At 40.1% G+C, this 20,865-nt stretch overlaps 1 protein-coding gene across 4 annotated transcripts in view; it reads right to left on the bottom strand.

The window, feature by feature from the left end:
* LOC106055686 (tyrosine-protein kinase RYK-like) overlaps window positions 1–20,865 on the bottom strand; it is a 145,312-nt gene that overhangs the window by 26,133 nt on the left and 98,314 nt on the right. The gene's annotated exons all lie outside the window — the stretch shown is intronic.

Here is a 20,865-nt window from a genome sequence, read left to right as displayed (position 1 = left end):
TACAGAAAGAATAGTTGTTTCACTGGATGGTTACAAAGTTGTGTTACAGAAAGAAGAGTTGTTTCACTGGATGGTTACAAAGTTGTGTTACAGAAAGAAGAGTTGCTTCACTGGATGGTTACAAAGTTGTGTTACAGAAAGAAGAGTTGTTTCACTGGATGGTTACAAAGTTGTGTTACAGAAAGAAGAGTTGCTTCACTGGATGGTTACAAAGTTGTGTTACAGAAAGAAGAGTTGTTTCACTGTATGGTTACAAAGTTGTGTTACAGAAAGAATAGTTGTTTCACTGGATGGTTACAAAGTTGTGTTACAGAAAGAAGAGTTGCTTCACTGGATGGTTACAAAGTTGTGTTACAGAAAGAAGAGTTGCTTCACTGGATGGTTACAAAGTTGTGTTACAGAAAGAAGAGTTGTTTCACTGGATGGTTACAAAGTTGTGTTACAGAAAGAAAAGTTGTTTCACTGGATGGTTACAAAGTTGTGTTACAGAAAGAAGAGTTGCTTCACTGGATGGTTACAAAGTTGTGTTACAGAAAGAAAAGTTGTTTCACTGGATGGTTACAAAGTTGTGTTACAGAAAGAAAAGTTGTTTCACTGGATGGTTACAAAGTTGTGTTACAGAAAAAAGAGTTGCTTCACTGGATGGTTACAAAGTTGTGTTACAGAAAGAAGAGTTGCTTCACTGGATGGTTACAAAGTTGTGTTACAGAAAGAAGAGTTGCTTCACTGGATGGTTACAAAGTTGTGTTACAGAAAGAATAGTTGCTTCACTGGATGGTTACAAAGTTGTGTTACAGAAAGAAGAGTTGCTTCACTGGATGGTTACAAAGTTGTGTTACAGAAAGAAGAGTTGCTTCACTGGATGGTTACAAAGTTGTGTTACAGAAAGAAGAGTTGCTTCACTGGATGGTTACAAAGTTGTGTTACAGAAAGAAGAGTTGCTTCACTGGATGGTTACAAAGTTGTGTTACAGAAAGAAGAGTTGCTTCACTGGATGGTTACAAAGTTGTGTTACAGAAAGAAGAGTTGCTTCACTGGATGGTTACAAAGTTGTGTTACAGAAAGAAGAGTTGCTTCACTGGATGGTTACAAAGTTGTGTTACAGAAAGAAGAGTTGCTTCACTGGATGGTTACAAAGTTGTGTTACAGAAAGAATAGTTGCTTCACTGGATGGTTACAAAGTTGTGTTACAGAAAGAAGAGTTGCTTCACTGGATGGTTACAAAGTTGTGTTACAGAAAGAAGAGTTGCTTCACTGGATGGTTACAAAGTTGTGTTACAGAAAGAAGAGTTGCTTCACTGAGTGGTTACAACAAAACACGTCAAAGAGGCAGATCTGTGGCTCGATATTTCATAATGATTACAGTTTCCCATTAACGGGTGGTCAACATGTCATGCAGATTGGTTGATTGATTATGTTCGGACCAAGGCCAGGCTACTCGCCCAATGGATTGATGATTGGCTTTGATAGAGTTATTGATTTCAAAGCATGTAAGAAGTAGCGCGTGGAGTTCATTACAACACGATCAGACATTTGGGTAGAGGAGGAGGGAAGAGGGGAGGAAGAGACGGAGAGAAAAAGATTAAAAAAAAACAGAAAGAAAGAGAAAAAAGGAAAGAGTGAACAAGAGAGAGAGAGAGAGAGAGAGAGAAAGTCAGAGAGGGAAAGAGAAAAAACAAAATATTGAGAAGATTCATCTAGAACGGGAAGAATCGGTGAGAGAACAGACGATAGACATTGGACCATGAACGGTTGTGGGAAGTAAGAGAGAAATGGAAAGAGGAAGTGAGAGAGTACATGGAAAGAGGAAGTGAGAGAGAGAGAGAGAGAGGGGGGGGGGGGCAACGAGAACAAAAAAAATCCCATTGCAGTAGAGAAGCAGAGAGAAAATAGAGAGTAAGTAGAGTAGAAGAGAAAAGAAGAGGGACTAAAGAGGAGAAGAGAAAAGAAGAGGGACTAAAGAGGAGAAGAGAAATAAGTAGAAAAAGAGAAATGAATGGAAATCAGCAAATTGAAAGAAACAGAACACAAGCCAGAGGGCAAAGGGAAGGCAACAATGTTGGGGCAACAATGGATACATATTAAAGAACTAGAAGCTAGCTCAATGTGTCACGTGTGTTTAGGAGTCTTTCTAGTTGATGTCTTCAACAGTTTCGGGGGGGGGGGGGCTTTTTGGAGATGAACATTCTGACTCACCCATCATTTTGATTTCTAAAAACATGGGGGCTGGTAAAAAAAAATGAGGAGGGGGTGTAAGACGTGAGTGAATGACCTGTGGGAGCATATCCAGCAGAGGAAAAGGGGCACTGGGCGCCCTCAGACTCAAAGGGTATTGATCATTGTATCGCTACGTACCATTGAGCATCTGACAACTGAATTGGCACCCTAGCGCTTATTAAAAAAAAATAGAAAAGAATTCCTAAAAAATTCCCACTCTCTGAATTGCTATTCTACTCAATTCTATACTTTCTAATCTCTCCCCCCCCCCTCCCTCTCTTACCCCTCTTTCTCTTTATTTCTCAATAATTCCCACTGAAGTCTAACTACTAAACAAAACTAAAACATGGGCAGGACGAGGGTGGTCACTGAATGATGTCGGTGATAGTGGAGGAGAAGGAGGGTACTGGTGTATAATCGGTCAGGCTGATAGAAAAATCGAAAGATCACTGGAAAATGAAAGTAGTCATCAATCTTCGGGCTTACACTTATAATGAATGTAGTCTACCACCCCTGCCATTTTCTTCTAACGAGTTAGCTGCTACCCATGGTACCAACTCTCATATCCACGTCCTCCATTAGGGAGACACATTTTCTTCTAACGAGTTAGCTGCTACCCATAGTATCAACTCTCATATCCACGTCCTCCATTAGGGAGACACATTTTGTGGTTTTACGCATGAATCAGAGATGAGTCTTAGTCTAGTGACTGAGTGACTCACGCTTACGAATCGGAAGGCCAATAAACTCAACATATTTTTAAGTAATCACGACTCTATGAAAACAATAAACGTCAACTGCACACAAACATTCAGCAATCACAGTTCAACCCACAAAATCCGACACACAAGCACTGACACATAAACACCGACACACACACACAAACGACACACAAACACTGACACACAAACACTGACACACAAAGTAAGCCTACTTTTTTACACGGTGACGAGCATCAAGAAACATGCTACAGCTAAGGCCATATGGAAGAGAGAGAGACAGACAGACAGAGAGAGAGAGAGAGAGAGAGAGAGAGAGAGAATAAGATAAGATCACAGACATGTAAAGTCTCAAGAATAGAAATACTTTAAATAGAGGAACATACATGGAAAATGAGGAAACAATAATAAGAAAGCTGAGTATCACATTTTAAAAGAAAAAAAAGAAAAAAACAACATATCTCTAGGTCGAGATGGGGGAGGGGCGAAGGTGAAAGTTATAGATATAAAAAAAAAGGGGGGGGGGGTAACAGAAATTTGCAAGTCACATCCAAACACACACACAGACACACAAGCACCCTCCCTCGGTCTATCTAGAGCGCATTACTTCGTTTCCTAATTAAGTGAAGTTAGTTCCAACACTTGCTAAGAGATAGTCTTACCACAGCAGGTGACACAAGCCACGTCAGGCAATTAAGCTCTTTTAAGCAGTAGAGTAGTAACTATAATATTGTTATAAGCTAAGTCAAGTATACAGACCCTGCCCCCCCCCCCCACACCTCCACAGCCTTTAAAATGTGCAAGGTTCATCTCATTAAAAAAAAAAAAAGAAAAAAGAATAATTAACAAGACTAGATTGTTGCTAAGAAAGACATTTCTCTTTAGGGGTGGGTAGAGGCAAAATGTAGACGAGACAAAACAATTCAGATTCATCAAAATGTAGACGAGACAAAACAATTCAGATTCATCAAAATGTAGACGAGACAAAACAATTCAGATTCATCAAAATGTAGACGAGACAAAACAATTCAGATTCATCAAAATGTAGACGAGACAAAACAATTCAGATTCATCAAAATGTAGATGAGACAAAACAATTCAGATTCATCAAAATGTAGACGAGACAAAACAATTCAGATTCATCAAAATGTAGACGAGACAAAACAATTCAGATTCATCAAAATGTAGAAGGAACAGAGAAAAAACAACAAAGCTTATATAAGGGAAAGAACTCCACCTTTACTACAATATTTCTCAATACAGTAAAATGTATTTAATTTTTTTCTTAATAAAAAAATGTTTTAATTTCTTGACTAATTCATGTTTTGTTAGGGGTCAGTGTACAAATTTCTCCCACTTCCCATTCTCGGATCAAGTTGCCTAGAATGGGAAGTGGGAGAAATTTGTACACAACAGACGGAGTATTATGGTGTGTGTGTGTGTGTGTGTGTGTGTTTCAATGGTGACGGTGGGAAGAGGTTAGCGATTGGTTGTGAATGATGCAACATAACTGTCATTGTCGTCATTTGGTCTCAGTTAGGACAGACGACACCAGAACGTGAGACTGAAAGATTGTGTGAGATTTTTAAAATAAATATTGCTACGATTGTCTCTCCTACTCAGGCCTTCTGTAAACACTGCTCAACACAACACAACACATCAAGAACTTGACAACAAGGCTCCAAATAATCTGGTACTTTAATAATGGGTGAATAAGTAGATAACAGCCAATACTAGACAATTGGCATCAAACACATCAACAACTAAAATGTCACTCTGTACATCACCGTACAAAACTCTACTGTCTCTCTTTCTGGACTTGTACATCAACACATGAGGACTCAACCAGGACCGACTTCATGGCCGACTAACAGTCCCGGTCTCGACGCTCTCCGGTCTTGAACTGCCGCTTTCCTACACACTGTGTCTCTGGTCTGCCCTGGCTTATGATCAGATGACCATAACACGGGCGCTATTCACGTGCAAAGTTTATGCCAGTACTGTCCCCTGCCTTTCAATATAGCACGCCAAACTGTATTACTGGCCTGTGTCACATATGTCAGCTGATCACACACAGTTAACCCTTTTGCGTCGCGAATAGGGTTATAACAATATTATTACTAAGTCTAGTACATGTATTTCATTTATCAAAACCTGATTTTGTCTATATTATAAATAAAGTTATGTTTAGCATTGTTCACAAGAAGTTATTCAATTATTTGAAGTTTTAATAGTTAAGACATATTACGCCTACAACGACCGGTAACAACACAATGCGCACTACTTAAAACACAGTTTAATTTGACAACAAAGTACCGGGACTTTAAACAATCTAAACTATCTCGATTTCGGATTTTCAAAACTTCTTTTTTATGTTGTTTTTTTTTCGATCCAAACGGGACATGCGGACGGACAGACCACACAAAACTTAAACCCTTTCGGGGGCTACTAAAAAAAAAGAAGTTACAGAACTATGGACCCTCAGAGAATAGACAGTTAAGTACTATGGACCCCAAGAGACTAGAGAGTTAAAGCTTATGGACCTCCAGAGAGTTAAGGCCTATGGACCCCCAGAGAGCTAAGGCCTATGGACCCCAAGATTTCTAAGGCCTATGGACCCTCGGAGACTAGAGAGTTAAAGCCTAAAGCGGGAGACACGCAATATTATTCACTCAATATTTCAAAGCTTCAGCTAAAGGCAATGGAAACATAAACGCCAGGAGAAGACAACTGATCCACATTGAGGCTGACAATAACTTACCGCGGAATTCTGCATGATTTATATCGCTCTCACCCCCCCCCCCCCTCCTTTTTATTTTTCTTTATAAATCTCTCCCCATTCCCCCCAAACAAACCATCTCGTCTCCTCCCGCCCATAACTTGTTCCTCACGCTAGTGGCTTCATCAACCCATCATGTTAGGATGCCCTCGGCGCAGCTCAAAGTCATGCTTGTGAATGTTGTGTGTGTTCAGGTTGAAGCAACTTCAGACACGACAAACAGGAAATATGTAGGAGCAAACACCAATACAGTCTTCAACGAGGAAAAAAAAACACATTAAAAAGTACATTTAAAAAAAGACATCACCTCCATTATGGAGTTGTGAATATAAAAAAATAATTTAAAAAATAATAATAATAATAAAAATATTTGATTCGATTCGGGTATCAAGTCCGTCAGCTGCTTGAAAGAACGATTTTTTTTTCTGATTCGGCCAGCAGGCAAGGTATGTTCATTATACTTCTAGATCTAGCACAAGAATGGCTGCCTGGTCGTGCGGTTTGCGCGCTGGACTGTCGTTCGGATTTATCGACGGTCGAGGGTTCAAACCCTGCCCGCTCCCATCCCCCGTACAGAAGGAGGTTTGGACTAGGAAGTAAACTATCTTCAACTCTGAAGGAACATCCGAAACATGTAAAACATTTTACAAAGAAAGTTCTGATTTAGAACTCTTAAGATATAGTCTAGATCTACTTCTAGAATCTAGATGTAATCTATATCAGATGAATAATTCCAATGATAGCACTTTAAATCTAGACTTCCAAGACGACTCGCACAATTTTCCTGAACATGAATTTATTATATTCTTGTATCAATAAAACTTTACAATCGGAAATTCCCGATCGCTTTCAAGAACGCGGCAGTCCTTTCAAGACCGATGTTGGATCTAGACCTAGATTTAGCCTCTAGCCAAATTTACAATTATTTATTTTTTACTTTAAAAAATTATAACGTTCAAACTAGAGGTTTTCCAGTGTGGCCAACGAACTAGTCGTACTTTTCTCAGCAATATGAGTGAACTGTTACATTTTTAGGAACATCATTAAAGCAGTATTCGAGCTTTCTGTTACTCACCTCTGTGACGATACGAAACTTGCATGCAAAAGTTCATTTGAGTTTTTCCCAACAAATCGTGGGAAACTTTATTTTTAACTTAAAACAATTATTGTCTTGTCCACCCACAGCTAATTTCTTTTAGGATTTATCTCCCCTCGCACCGTTTCTCACGGGACGAATCTCGACGTAAAACATTAACTAGCCTCTCCAGGGCTAACTTTTAATTATTGACCGCTGGACAGGTGACCAGCACACAACAAGACGCTCCGCGGCCTAATAACTTTTCACACCTATCCCCCCCCCCCCCGCCGCAGGATACGCATCGCTCTAAGAATGGCATTGCACTCGGGCTGGACAGATACATATTCGCTTAAGACTTTACTCTCACGGTAGGCAACGAATATTGACCATAAATCTGACCTGACGCCTGACATCTCCGGTACATCGATACATGTGAGAAAATCAGCTAGCTTTCTTCCCCACCCGTTAAACGAAAAGTCCCATCTATATATAGAGAGAGACCAAAGCATTCCAAATTAGGCCCGCTAGGATTCATACAGTCTCCTCTGTTAGGAAGTTTAGTTGTGAGGTTTCATTAGGGACAAACGGGTAAGTGTAAACATTTTTCTACACTCATTTTATCTTATAGGAATGTGTGAGTACACATTAGTACACAACCACGTTCCCCGTCATTACATTATGACTTTATTATGTATATACATTGTACTATTTTATGTCGATACTATATCTTCATATAGTATTACTAATGCCGCTATGGTTGTCTACATTTGAAACCATAGTTATTATATTTGATTTTGTTATGTTTCTCCATTCCCGTATTTTAGTCATGGATGTAAACAATAACCTTTCGTGAATCTAAGTACTGTCCAAGAACTTAGATCACAATGCTCTAAACTTACAGAGCCCATGTGAAATTAGTTATTTCCCATTTCCGTTGTATATCCCTCATACATGTTATTATGTCTCCCACCCTTGTGAACTTATAGTTCCTTGGATGAATGTAATTTTGACTAACTATATCAAACCCTTATACTGTATCTCGATCCCTAGTATTTTATTTTCATGTTATCCTTTAGTATATAATATGCTCATTCCCCATTTTAATGTAACTGATTACTTATCGTCGTAATCAAACTTATTGGATGAATCTTGACAAGTATCATCCTACATTGTACTATAGCACATTTATTGTGGTTATCTTACTTATATCCTTTGTTATTGAGTTGTATACGTACTTTAAAGTTTTATACATAATTGTCTTAAATGCCTTATTGGGATTGATACCAATGCCTACATCTGAATGATTGCAAGGCATATGAGAATCCCTACTCAATGCCTTTAGAAGGTTCCTAATTTTCTGTCTTATCCCCAGCCTGGTTGCTACCCCTGGTTGCTACCCCTGATTGCTACCCCTGGTTACTACGCACGATTGCTACAACTACCAGATCTCCATAGAAAGCTGTAACCGAGGCAGACCACACCAGATACACCCCCCCCCATTACACACTTGTTAGCAAGAAGGCATTGCCTACTGTCCTTGGCCTTAACATATTGCCCAGTGTCCACAGTGCCCTATACTGCCCAGTATCATCTGCCCAGTACCCGACCCAAACTGTCCACTGCCCAATAGTTATTGCCTAATGCCGACAGACTAGAGCACCCTTCGCAGCAGAAGATAAACTGGTGTTGAGTTAGCACGGCTCTCTACGAGATAGAGATCACGGCTGAGAGATCGTCCCACTACAACTTAGTCTGCAGCACCAACCTTCTCTATTGCTAAACAGGCAGCGGCCTCACCCTAGAGCCAGCTTGCCTACAGCATAGAGAATATCCCGAGCCGACGTCCTAAGACAGAGCCGGATGACTCATCCTTCTGAGTGCCAGTCCTACGACCGCCAGAAGACGACCCAGGAGCTAGCAGCTAAGAAAAATAAGTAGCAGACATAGGAACATTCTTCTCCTCCAATCACTCAATAATTAGCAATCCATGATGAGCAGTTATGTTAGATATTAGCACCTTCTTTTATTTTCTTAATTATGATTTTATTTGATCACTTTCCTTTGTAAACTTTCATTCATTAAATTATTTTTATTTATGAACTTATAATATTGGTCTGTTCTTACTGTTAGTTGCGGTGTGCCTGTACAAAATCTTATACGTGAGCGGGATAAAATTAATAAAATTCCCCCTAGACATAAATAAACAAGCCAAATAAAAATAAAATTAACATCTCGTCACAACCTCCATTCTACCAATTTTTTCCCCACAGCTCTTAGTCCAGCGGTTCTCAACCTTTGTAGCTCCGAGACCCCTAATACAACTTTTCACTTATCGGCAACCCACGACCATGCATTTTCGTTCATTTTATTTCAAGAAGTTTTCATAGAAACTTTTTATTGCTGCTTTACGATCGTTTCATAATTTGTGTGATAATAATGTAATCTTGGTAATGTCCCTCTCCCCCACCATTACAGATGTATATGAATACCAAGCATGGTACAAATAGGATTGTTACAACACGTTAAAAACGAACAAACAAAAACTTTCCTTTAAAAAAAAGCCAAAAAAAAAATAATTTTAGGTGACATCTGGCTAATGTTCCTTCGACCACCAAAGGGGTCGTGACACACAGTTTGAGAACCCCTGTCTTAGAAGCTTGACGTAAATAAATATTTCATTAAGCCCCGCTAGTAACGCAGTAATACATGATTTAAAAATACATGATTTAAAAATCTGATGCGTTTTGTTCTTCAAGTCAAATTTTTTTGACTTTTTGATTTTTCTATCAAGGACTCCTGTGGGCTCCTAATGCTCCAAACGAAACCCTCAGCGCACTGGCTGCTCCGCCACTGAGCCCCACACTATATTTTAAATGCTACAATGACTTTGTTATACTCAATATTACTATGGGAAGAGCAAAGTCTTCATGAATGCTGTGAAATAATAACGAATACTAGATAGCAATGTTCAAACTGTGTGAGTGTGTGTGTTGAACAAGATGTCAATACTTCCATCAAAACAAATAGAAGCAAAGGTTTTAAAACCCAGACCGCTGAGCGATAGTTGCCAAGACTTTGTACATGTTCGCTAATCGTGACAGGCTGCGGATCATAAACTAAACATTGTCTGTTGTATCTCCGTGATCCGCTTGATGTGGAGCTTCAAAAGGTGTCATGAGATCAATTGCGGAACCCAGTACGGTGGGGAGACCGTAACTGAAGTTAATCCTCCGTAATGTATCCCGGGACTCATCCTCGGCAGCACGACGTAATCCCTGGTCTCGAATAGAAGACGCACCTGCTGAACGAAGAAACGACCTCTTTTTATTTCTCTCATACACACACTATTTCTCTCTCTCTCTCTTTCGTACGTACATACAGTCTTTCTCTTTCACACACACAATCTCACTCTGTCTCTCTCTCACACACACAATCTCTCTCTCTCTGACAAGCTTTCTCTTTCACACACACAATCTCACTCTGTCTCTCTCTCACACACACAATCTCTCTCTCTGACAAGCTCTCTCTTTCACTTTCTCTCCCTCTTCCATACATTTGACTGTTTCCCACATGAAAATATACAAACATTCTCTCTAATGCTGTTTGTTCTTTAGTTTATCCACCTCTAATTCGCCCAGGTTATAATCTTTCGCAAATACTTATATATATATATAAAGAATTCGATAACGAAAAATTCATTGCCTCAACGTCCTCTAACATTCATTCCAATATTCCTTCTACGTCCTCCCTTTTAATCTTAAGGTCCTCCCCAATTCTTTCTAAGTCCAACCTCATTTCCTCAAAGTCCTTCCTCATTCCGTCTACGCCCTCCCCCTCATTATCCCAACGCCATCACTCTTTTTCTTAACGTCGTCGTCATACCGCACTCCCTTAAAGTTTCTTTCTTGTTCATTCAACACCCTCCCTCATTACCTCAACGTCCTCTCTTGTTCATTCAACACCCTCCCTCATTACCTCAACGTCCTCTCTTGTTCATTCAACACCCTCCCTCATTACCTCAACGTCCTCTCTTGTTCATTCAACACCCTCCCTCATTACCTCAACGTCCTCTCTTGTTCATTCAACATCCTCCCTCATTACCTCAACGTCCTCTCTTGTTCATTCAACACCCTCCCTCATTACCTCAACGTCCTCTCTTGTTCATTCAACACCCTCCCTCATTACCTCAACGTCCTCTCTTGTTCATTCAACACCCTCCCTCATTACCTCAACGTCCTCTCTTGTTCATTCAACACCCTCCCTCATTACTCCTCTCTTGTTCATTCAACACCCTCCCTCATTACCTCAACGTCCTCTCTTGTTCATTCAACACCCTCCCTCATTACCTCAACGTCCTCTCTTGTTCATTCAACACCCTCCCTCATTACCTCAACGTCCTCTCTTGTTCATTCAATACCCTCCCTCATTACCTCAACGTCCTCTCTTGTTCATTCAATACCCTCCCTCATTACCTCAACGTCCTCTCTTGTTCATTCAACACCCTCCCTCATTACCTCAACGTCCTCTCTTGTTCATTCAACACCCTCCCTCATTACCTCAACGTCCTCTCTTGTTCATTCAACACCCTCCCTCATTACCTCAACGTCCTCTCTTGTTCATTCAACACCCTCCCTCATTACCTCAACGTCCTCTCTTGTTCATTCAACACCCTCCCTCATTACCTCAACGTCCTCTCTTGTTCATTCAACACCCTCCCTCATTACCTCAACGTCCTCTCTTGTTCATTCAATACCCTCCCTCATTACCTCAACGTCCTCTCTTGTTCATTCAATACCCTCCCTCATTACCTCAACGTCCTCTCTTGTTCATTCAACACCCTCCCTCATTACCTCAACGTCCTCTCTTGTTCATTCAACACCCTCCCTCATTACCTCAACGTCCTCTCTTGTTCATTCAACACCCTCCCTCATTACCTCAACGTCCTCTCTTGTTCATTCAACACCCTCCCTCATTACCTCAACGTCCTCTCTTGTTCATTCAACACCCTTCCTCATTACCTCAACGTCCTCTCTTGTTCATTCAACACCCTCCCTCATTACTCCTCTCTTGTTCATTCAACATCCTCCCTCATTACCTCAAAGTCCTCTCTTGTTCATTCAACATCCTCCCTCATTACCTCAACGTCCTCTCTTGTTCATTCAACATCCTCCCTCATTACCTCAACGTCCTCTCTTGTTCATTTAACATCCTCCCAACATTACCTCAATGTTCTCTCTTGTTCAATCAACATCTTCCCTCATTACCTCAACGTCCTCTCTTGATAATTCAACATTCTCCCTCATCCCTCATTACCCCGCCATTATTACCCGGCTGTCCTTTCTCATTACTTCTAGGTCCTCCATTATTACCGCGATGTCCTTTCTCATTACTTCTAGGTCCTCCATTATTACCGCGATGTCTCTCCTCATTACTTCTAGGTCCTCCACTATTACCCCGATGTCCTCCCTCATTACTGTTAGGTCCACCATTATTACCCCGATGTCCTCCCTCATTACTTCTAGGTCCTCCATTATTACCCCGATGTCCTCCCTCATTACTGTTAGGTCCTTCATTAATACCCTGATGTCCTCCCTCATTACTTCTAGGTCCTCCACTATTACCCCGATGTCCTCCCTCATTACTTCTAGGTCCTCCACTATTACCCTGATGTCCTCCCTCATTACTTCTAGATCCTCCTCTATTACCCCGATGTCCTCCCTCATTACTTCTAGATCCTCCTCTATTACCCCGATGTCCTCCCTCATTACTTCTAGATCCTCCTCTATTACCCCGATGTCCTCCCTCATTACTTCTAGGTCCTCCACTATTACCCCGCTGTCCTCGATGGTATTCTCAACGTCTTCTCTACGTAACGGACTGCCTCGTGTACTCCTCTTTCTTCTTTCCACTTTCGTTTGAACAGCTCGCCCCCCCCAGCTCTGTACTTTATCTGTCCCAGATCTACAAGGCTAAAGGTAATCCTCAGATGCAGCTCCCATACACCTCTGTCTACGTTTATCGGTAAATCCATCCTCGTACCTATCATCATCAACATCATCACCCTCATCAAACCCAGGTCGGAGATATTAGGTGAAAGGGCGGACAAAGCTGAGTGTGTGTTACAAGAGAAAGAAAGAGACAAATAATGAGAGAGAGAGAGAGAAAGAGAGAGAGAAAGAGAGAGAGAGAGAGATTAGAAAGAAAAGGGGGAAAAATAGAAAAAGACTGAAGGAGACAAAAGTGACATTGGAACACAAAGACAAAGAAAATTGGAGAGAAAGAGAAAAGAGAGAATAAGAGATAAAATGACGAGAAAGAAAGAAAGAAAGAAAGAAAGAAAGAAAGAAAAGAAAGATGAAAAGAGGAGAGTTAGTTAGAGGAAAGAGAAGAAAAAGAAATATTAGTAAAAGAAGAAATTTTTTTAAAGTCTGAAAAAAAAGAAAGGTTTAAAAAAAAAGAGTTTCATTAGGGCGTATTTCCTTTTGTTTTCGAAATACTTTCTCCTTGGGGGAGCTGTTCTTTAGAGTAAGTGAATCTGCGGGACTCTCCCGTGGTGATGCATCCGGCCCCCACAAGTGCGTTCGTCGTTTCGCCTTCCCCACAATGGCCGCAAGGGAGTCCTCGCTTGTGAGCTCGGCAATTAATTAAACCGAGGGTCTTAATCATTGGTTATCCTCCTTGCACTGTATAGGCCCCCAACTTGAGGTAATTACACCTCGCCAGCAAAGGAAACTAGGGAGGGGGGAGTGTCTCGAGAGACGGGCGCCACCCGCACTTCACAGTGATGTTCCCCGACAAAGTTTCTTACCATAACTTCATTGATCCTTGTATCTTTCCTCTCCCTCCCCCCAGTCATAACGTTCAGTTGCTGTCTTGGTATGGGGGGAGGGGGGGGGGGGGGGCGATACTCATCTACAATCCAAGAGGAGCTTGTTGCTTTTTTTTTCCCTTGTGCTCGGGCTTTTGGTGTAAATTGTTTCTCGAGACAAAAACTTAGACCTGAGACTTTCACAAACAGATCTGGAGATGTTTGGATAGAAAGATGGAATTTTAACAGTTTCTGGTGCTTTTGACTCAAGGGTGGGCTAGGGGCGATGAACCGGCAAATAGAAGGTCATGTCATAGAGATAAAAAAAAAAATCTTTAAAAAATACAATAAATATATGAATAATCAACACAGTTAAATTATCTTTGTCGTTGGGTATAGCTGCACAACAGGAAGTCATGAATAAAAGGACTGATTGGTTTACACAGATACGTGCGGATTTTTTTTTTACAAGAATAAAGACTCAAAGGATTGCGCACACCATCATAAGGTTACATTAACCTAAAGGTAACGATAAAAGTAGACTATGGTGTTCCATATCTACGAAAGTCACAATCCTGATGGAACGATAGAGATAGAAAAAGAGAGACAATATGAGAGAGGGAGTAGGAGAGATGGAGAGGAAAGGAGTATGAGTGAGAGAGAGCGAGTGAGAACAAAGTTAACAATTGTGATCTATTTTCTAGTTCGTAAAACATTTTCTTGAACCACAAAAACAACAACAATAATTGGTGTATAACGTAAAGAAAACTCAAAATGAAAACAGGGTCGGGAAAAACAGAAGGCGCCAAAACATTTTTTTTTAAATGCTCAATGTACGATGCTCGTTAAGAGATGACGCGGGGCACCACAGTGTGTGAACCCGACCCTGGTTTTGTTTTCCGCCAAGCTAAACCGTGAACCACGTATAAACGTAATGAAGCGTGCCAGAAGTTATCGACAACATTTGGTCAGGTGTGAAAGTAGGAACTCAGGTGAGAGCTCGTCACTAACTAGACAACCTTTTTTTTTTTTTTTTGTAAAGCAGAAACAGAATGCAAAGTTTGTTAATAGATCATTTAGGATTGACTTTCATGTTTCCATAACAAGATACACTGAAAGACACAAAGCAATGGCTTTCTTGGCGTAACTTCGACCCCATCCATGTGCAACCAGGTCATGGAGAAGACAAACTGAAAACCAGGAAGCAGCTATTTTTGAAAAGTAAACTGTGCACAGCATATGCGTTACAATGGTGTCACTTATTAACAATTAAAACGTGCAGAGCCTTAAGGCAAAGCAGCCTTGACGGTACATGTTTGAGTGCCTGATGACTACGACGTCTTGATGTTACGATGAGATTGTGTTCATCAGAAAATGCGTTTCCGATGTTAGAATTATATTATTATGTAAAAATTAGACAAATTCTGAATTCTCAAACAATATCGTGATGCCGGAGATGCTACTTCAAATAATAAACTCAAAAAAGTGAAATCTTCTTAAAATAAATACAAAGCTTTAATTCTGGAACTAGGAATCCCTTTAATAATATACAGACTAGATAAATGTGCAATGCAATTCAATTTAAATTCTTTAACTCAAGTCGTCGCTCTCTTGTGAGACTGAATACCCAAGTCTTTAAATACTCCCTCTTGCCCCCCTTTCTAGCATCATCCAAATAATTTGTATAGCTTATGGGGAAAAAAAAACTTCATCGTTTTCAATAAACTTGTCTTTTACTTGTCAACAACATACAACCATGACCTTGCGTTGCAAATAATCTAAAAATAAAATTAATGCCATTCATGCTGTACGTCACGTGACAGCTATACTCAAATTTAGAACTTGTCTGTGACTCACACTTTAAGCCTTTGTCACGCAAGCTTTATTTTGAGTTATTCTGCAAGTATTTTAAAGAAGAATCTTCAGTTGCTTATACTGTATTTGTGTGTATTAGGTTTCAAAAGATCAGCCAATGTAATGAACGCGCTGTTTTTTTTAAGTGTTTCAATATTTCTTAAGTGATTTTAAAACAATGTTTGTGATATAAATAAAAAAAAAAAACACAAACTGAAAATCGGCCCCCGAAGTGGTCCACCCAGGCAGGCTTCAATATTTTCAGAAAGAACATCCAAATGAAATTATATCAAAGACAAATGAGAGATAAGAATGGAGAAAGAAGGTTAACAGATCTTGTGCAGTGCCCCAACGGTCCCGCAGATCAAAGGATAGGTGAAAATGAATGTAAAGTTAGATGTGAACCTGGCCTAACTAGTTCCCCTTTTAGACCTTGTGGTCTATAGGGCAGATGATGTAAAGATCATCTGTTTTTGTGGCCTACGGTTAACGAGGGTGTCATGTAGCCAGCACAACGACCAACCGCCTTTACTTTTCCCCAACTAATGTCAGGTACCCATTAGAGCTGAGTGGACTCAGAGGTGCCCAAAGTTGAAAATCCCAGTCTTCACCAGGATTCCAGCCCGGGACCTCCGGTTCGGAAGCCAAGCGCTTTACCGCTCAGCCACTGCTTCTCCGCTGGCCTAACTGATGTCTTATAATTGATCTCATTGTGTTGAAAAGGCTCAATCTCTATTTCGAACCCTCGAGAAAAAAAAAAAACCCTCAATAAAAAAAAGTTTAGGAAAATGAAGTTTACAAGATTACAATTTGTTTTTAGGTCTAACTTATAATACATACTAATTAGCTTTTTCTCTTTAAAAAACTGCTTGCATAACTGATTTTAAAAATTAGATTTTTCGCTTTCAGAAAAAAAAAGTAGCCGTTGCATCAGCACTTTGAATGATCTAAAATATTGTGATGTCGGATTTTCAATATCTTTTCTAGTTTACGAGATCTAAACGAGACGGACGAACAGACGGACAGACATTCCGCACAAAACTAATAGCGTCTTTTCCCTTTCGGGGGCAGCTAAAAATCGTAAACATATATTAAATCGCACAGCGGTTAAAGCGAAGACAACATATAAGTTGGTAGTAAGTGGGCTCTTACATACACACATAGATGACACAAACACGTACATCCATACCAACACACACACACGTACATCCATACCAACACACACACACACACACGGGTTAACGCATTTTGAAAAAGTAAAAAAAAACAAAAAAAAAAAAACAAGAAAAACAAGAGAATGCTAAGGAGGCCGTTCCAAATGTACACACTATACCTGAACTCACGGACAACGTGTAGAGAAGGGGAGGGGAGCACTGTTATGTAGCCTGAGATGAACTCCTATTGAAAAATCAGAGCAGGAAGGACTAGTCCTCCCGTAGTGCTCTGGCAAGAAACTTAGCCGTCCGGCGTAGTGCCTCATAGCTACCATACAAGTCGAGTGACTGCACAGGCAAGTCCCCCCTTAGCTCGCGGAGCTGGGGACACTCGTACAAGACATGCGACACTGTTTCGACGCTCTCTCCACAGTGACGGCATCGGGAGTCAAAGTTAGTGCGGAACCGGGCAAAGTATGCCCCAATAGGACAGTGTTCCGTCCTGCACTGCGCAACTATTGACTGCTCTGACCTCCTCAGTCGCCACCATGGATCGTCGCGATCTGGGTGACGCATGCGCTGCCAGACACCACGTGCTCTGTCGGATTCCTCCCAGGACTTTAACCACTTCTCATGAATGAGTGCTCGGATTTGTGCCGTTGCTTGTAAGTACGTGCTTGGTGCTTCGAGGTGTGTGGCTGCCATTGCACCCTCCCTTGCGATGGCGTCTGCCGTTTCATTGCCCCTCACGCCGCAATGTGAAGGCGCCCACTGCATATAAACGACAGCTCCAATAGCTCGGCGGATGTTATCTGCGGCGCCGATTGCCTCTTCTATTACGGGCGACCTTCCCCCGCCGCCACCCATAACTAGGAGACTGGAGCGAGAGTCAGTGACCAACACCACCGTAGTGGCGCTAGTCTCGCGTTGGAGCATTCGGGCCCTAATGGCCTCGAACGCCCTAGTTATCCCTGTAAGTTCGGCATCCATGGAGCATGCAGCGTAGCCGCATGGACCAGAGAGCCTATCTGGTTCGGTCCGGTCGGGGTAGACAATAAGGGCCCCATACCCCGATCTATCGGGGTCCCTCATTACCGACCCATCGGTATAACAGAATATGGCATCTGATGGGTAGGATTTTATGGTTATGGATGCCAAATTTTGGAGAATGGCAGGTGTTAAGCGCCTCTTGGTGGCTCCCTCTTGCCCTAACAGGGACAGGTTTATTTGTGGGGCCGGCAATCTCCTCCACGGAGGGCACGTACTGATTCTTCTAATAGGAATTCTATCAGTGGAGAGTCCAGCTGTATTTGACAAATTGGCCGCTATATGTAGGAACGATCGCATTTTAATGCGGTTCCTCTCTCTCCACTGTCGCACTAAAATTGAGGTGGGTAGCCTAGAGTCGCCCCTTTTATAGCGCTCGTAGGCCGTAAGTACTGCCCTCTCCCTCCTAAGATATAAGGGTGCCACGTTTGTAAAGATTTCAGCAGCGTTTGTTGGGCTTGTCCTAAAGGTGCCACAAATGAATCGTAGGGCCTGTGCTTGTACCCGGTTATGTAGCCAACAAGGGCGGGTACTTGGTGGGGGTTCAGAAGATAAACAGAGTGTCATCGAATATCTGAAACTCATCTGTCATTTACTGGCTGTCACTTTCAACTGTGTCATTTTACGAGAAGCTTATTTGAAAGACAAACTTGGTAGAATTGTTTCACCTGATCCCTTAGAAAATTTTTTTTTTATTTTTTGTTAAATAAGTTACTTTTAAAACGTAGAGAAAGACGCCATTAGTTATTACAAAGCTTATATCAGCTCTGTCTGATAAAAAGTTTGTACATGTTATTTCTCCCACAAACATTCTCGGATCAAGTTGAAAATTCTTACAATTATTCATTGGCGTAGACAAGACATGAATCATTAAAACTAAAATTTAACCCATTATGAGTTATTTTGTTTGATAACAACAAGGGATATTAATCATTTAGTCTTCAAAGATATATAGGCCTATGACTAGATGTGTAGGGTTTTGTCCCCTTAAATAATTGAACACGTTATTTATCTCACACCCATTCTAGGATCAACTTGAAACTTAAACAATTATTTATTTTATTTATGAAAACACGAGTCTATTAAGAAATTAAACCAATTTGTTATTAATTATTAGTAAATAATTATTTTGTTTCATATACATAAAGGGAAATAACTTCTAAGTTTTAGAGATATTGTTGTAAGTAAAGATTTCTTCCCCTTAGATAAAACTTGGTCTTATTTTTTTTTTTTTTCTAAAGACATAAAGAAATGAACACATTTAATATGTATCTTGAATATAAATCGCCAAAATGTCTTACGACAAAACGAGCACTGCGACACGCCCTGTGGCGTCACTCTATATACCAGTGAGATATAATATCTGTTGCTCATACGAATGAGTTAACAAGATCCAATCAAACATATAGAACATGCACGATGGGCACAAATTCCTGTCACTAGCGCATGGAAAGCATACTGTTTGACATGTTACAGAATTCATGTCATAATTGATGACACGGCACCGCACGGCTCAACAGAAACATCAACGTACCACGCTCCAGGTACGCTCAATGTGTTTGTTTACAAAGAGATTGACTTGAATTATGGGACGGTGTCTTCAGAACAATGGAAATCAAAACTTTAACTGCACATGGCTGAAACTCAATCATTAAATTGACTATATACGCAAACTACACGGGACTGGAAATCATGAGAATTGCCAGTTTTTTTTCTCTGTTCTTTATTTAGACTATTTTTAGGGGTAAAGACGCTATTAGTTTGTGTGGAATGTCTGTCCGTCCGTCCCGTTTAGATCTCGTAAACTAAAACACATAGTGAAAATCCGACATCATAATATTTTAGTCCATTCAAAGTTCTGATGCAACGGCTACTTTTTCTTTTCTAAAAGCGAAAAATCTAATTTTTTAATTCCCTTATGCAAGCAGTTTTTTTTTTTAAATGCACCACTTTTACAACTATTCACTGTTAATAGTAACAAACACTGCAGGCTCTTTAGTAGGGGGCCGGAATATATACCATATATTATACAAATGGTTTTAGATTTTTTTACTTTTATTTTTTTTACAAATGTATTGTTAAGTTAAGTAAGTTCTGTCATGCTAATTATTACATTTACATACACAAATTTTTTGTTACTTTTTTTAAAGAGAAAAAAATATATTTTGTAAGCATATAAGTTGGACATAATTTAAAACAACAATTAATAAGTAGTTTTTCATATTACCGCGTGAACTGCAATGTCTGGTAATCATTACAAATTGTAAGACACATAACTATATGAATTTTTTTTTTTTTTTTTTTTTTTACGAAAATGTTTTTTTTTCCTTGAGGATTTGAATAAGAGATTGACCCTTTACAAAACAATAAGATCAATTAGATATTCATTATAAGACATCGGTTAGGCCAGGTTTGCATTTAACTTCACATTCACATTCACCTATCCTTTGGTCTGTTGGACCGCTGGGGCCCCATACAAGATCTGTCAACCTTCTTTCTCCATTCTTCTCTGTCATTGGTCTTTGATAGAATTTAATTCTGATGTTCTTTCTTAAAATATTGAAACCTGCCTTTTTACCTGCCTGGGTGGACCACTTCGGGGGCCGATTTTGAGTTTGTGTTTCCACACCAACTGTCTTTGTAACCTTGTTAATCTTTCGCTTTTCAGTTTGTTTTAGAATATTGTACTTTGTTTTGTTATTGATGATGTATGGTATAAAATGTATATATTAGTCAAAAAAAAAAAATTATAAAACTAATTACTAAAATGTTCTATTGCTTTTCAAGCTGTTGTTTTAGTAAATATTTTTTTATGTTCAATACATGTAACTTGTTTTGAGCGATGTAATTCAAAGTCAATTAGTTATGTTAAGAGTGTGTGTGTGTTGGGGGGGGGCTGTTACTAAAAAAAAGATGAGTCAGATTGAGGCCCCCAATATTTAAAAGAGATGTGTCAGACTTGGGCCCCAGATATTTAAAATGGAAAACAAAAAGGGTCAAATTATGGAACGAATAATTTGACACTAATAAAATAAAGAGTGTGACGATCAACGCTCTCTCTAACTACATAAAACTAGACTAGTTGATACACTTTTGGGCTCATCTGAATACAAATTTAATTTAATTCTCGCTTCATTTCTCCATTCTCCCGACAGTTTTACTCCATCAATTCGAATAGAGTTCCCTGGATGAAGAACTAAGGGAAGGAT

The sequence above is a fragment of the Biomphalaria glabrata genome, chromosome 15, assembly GCF_947242115.1.
Source record: "Biomphalaria glabrata chromosome 15, xgBioGlab47.1, whole genome shotgun sequence".
Classification (NCBI taxonomy): domain Eukaryota; kingdom Metazoa; phylum Mollusca; class Gastropoda; family Planorbidae; genus Biomphalaria; species Biomphalaria glabrata.
Note: the sequence above shows the minus strand (reverse complement) of the source record. Positions and strands in the feature narration are given on the sequence as shown.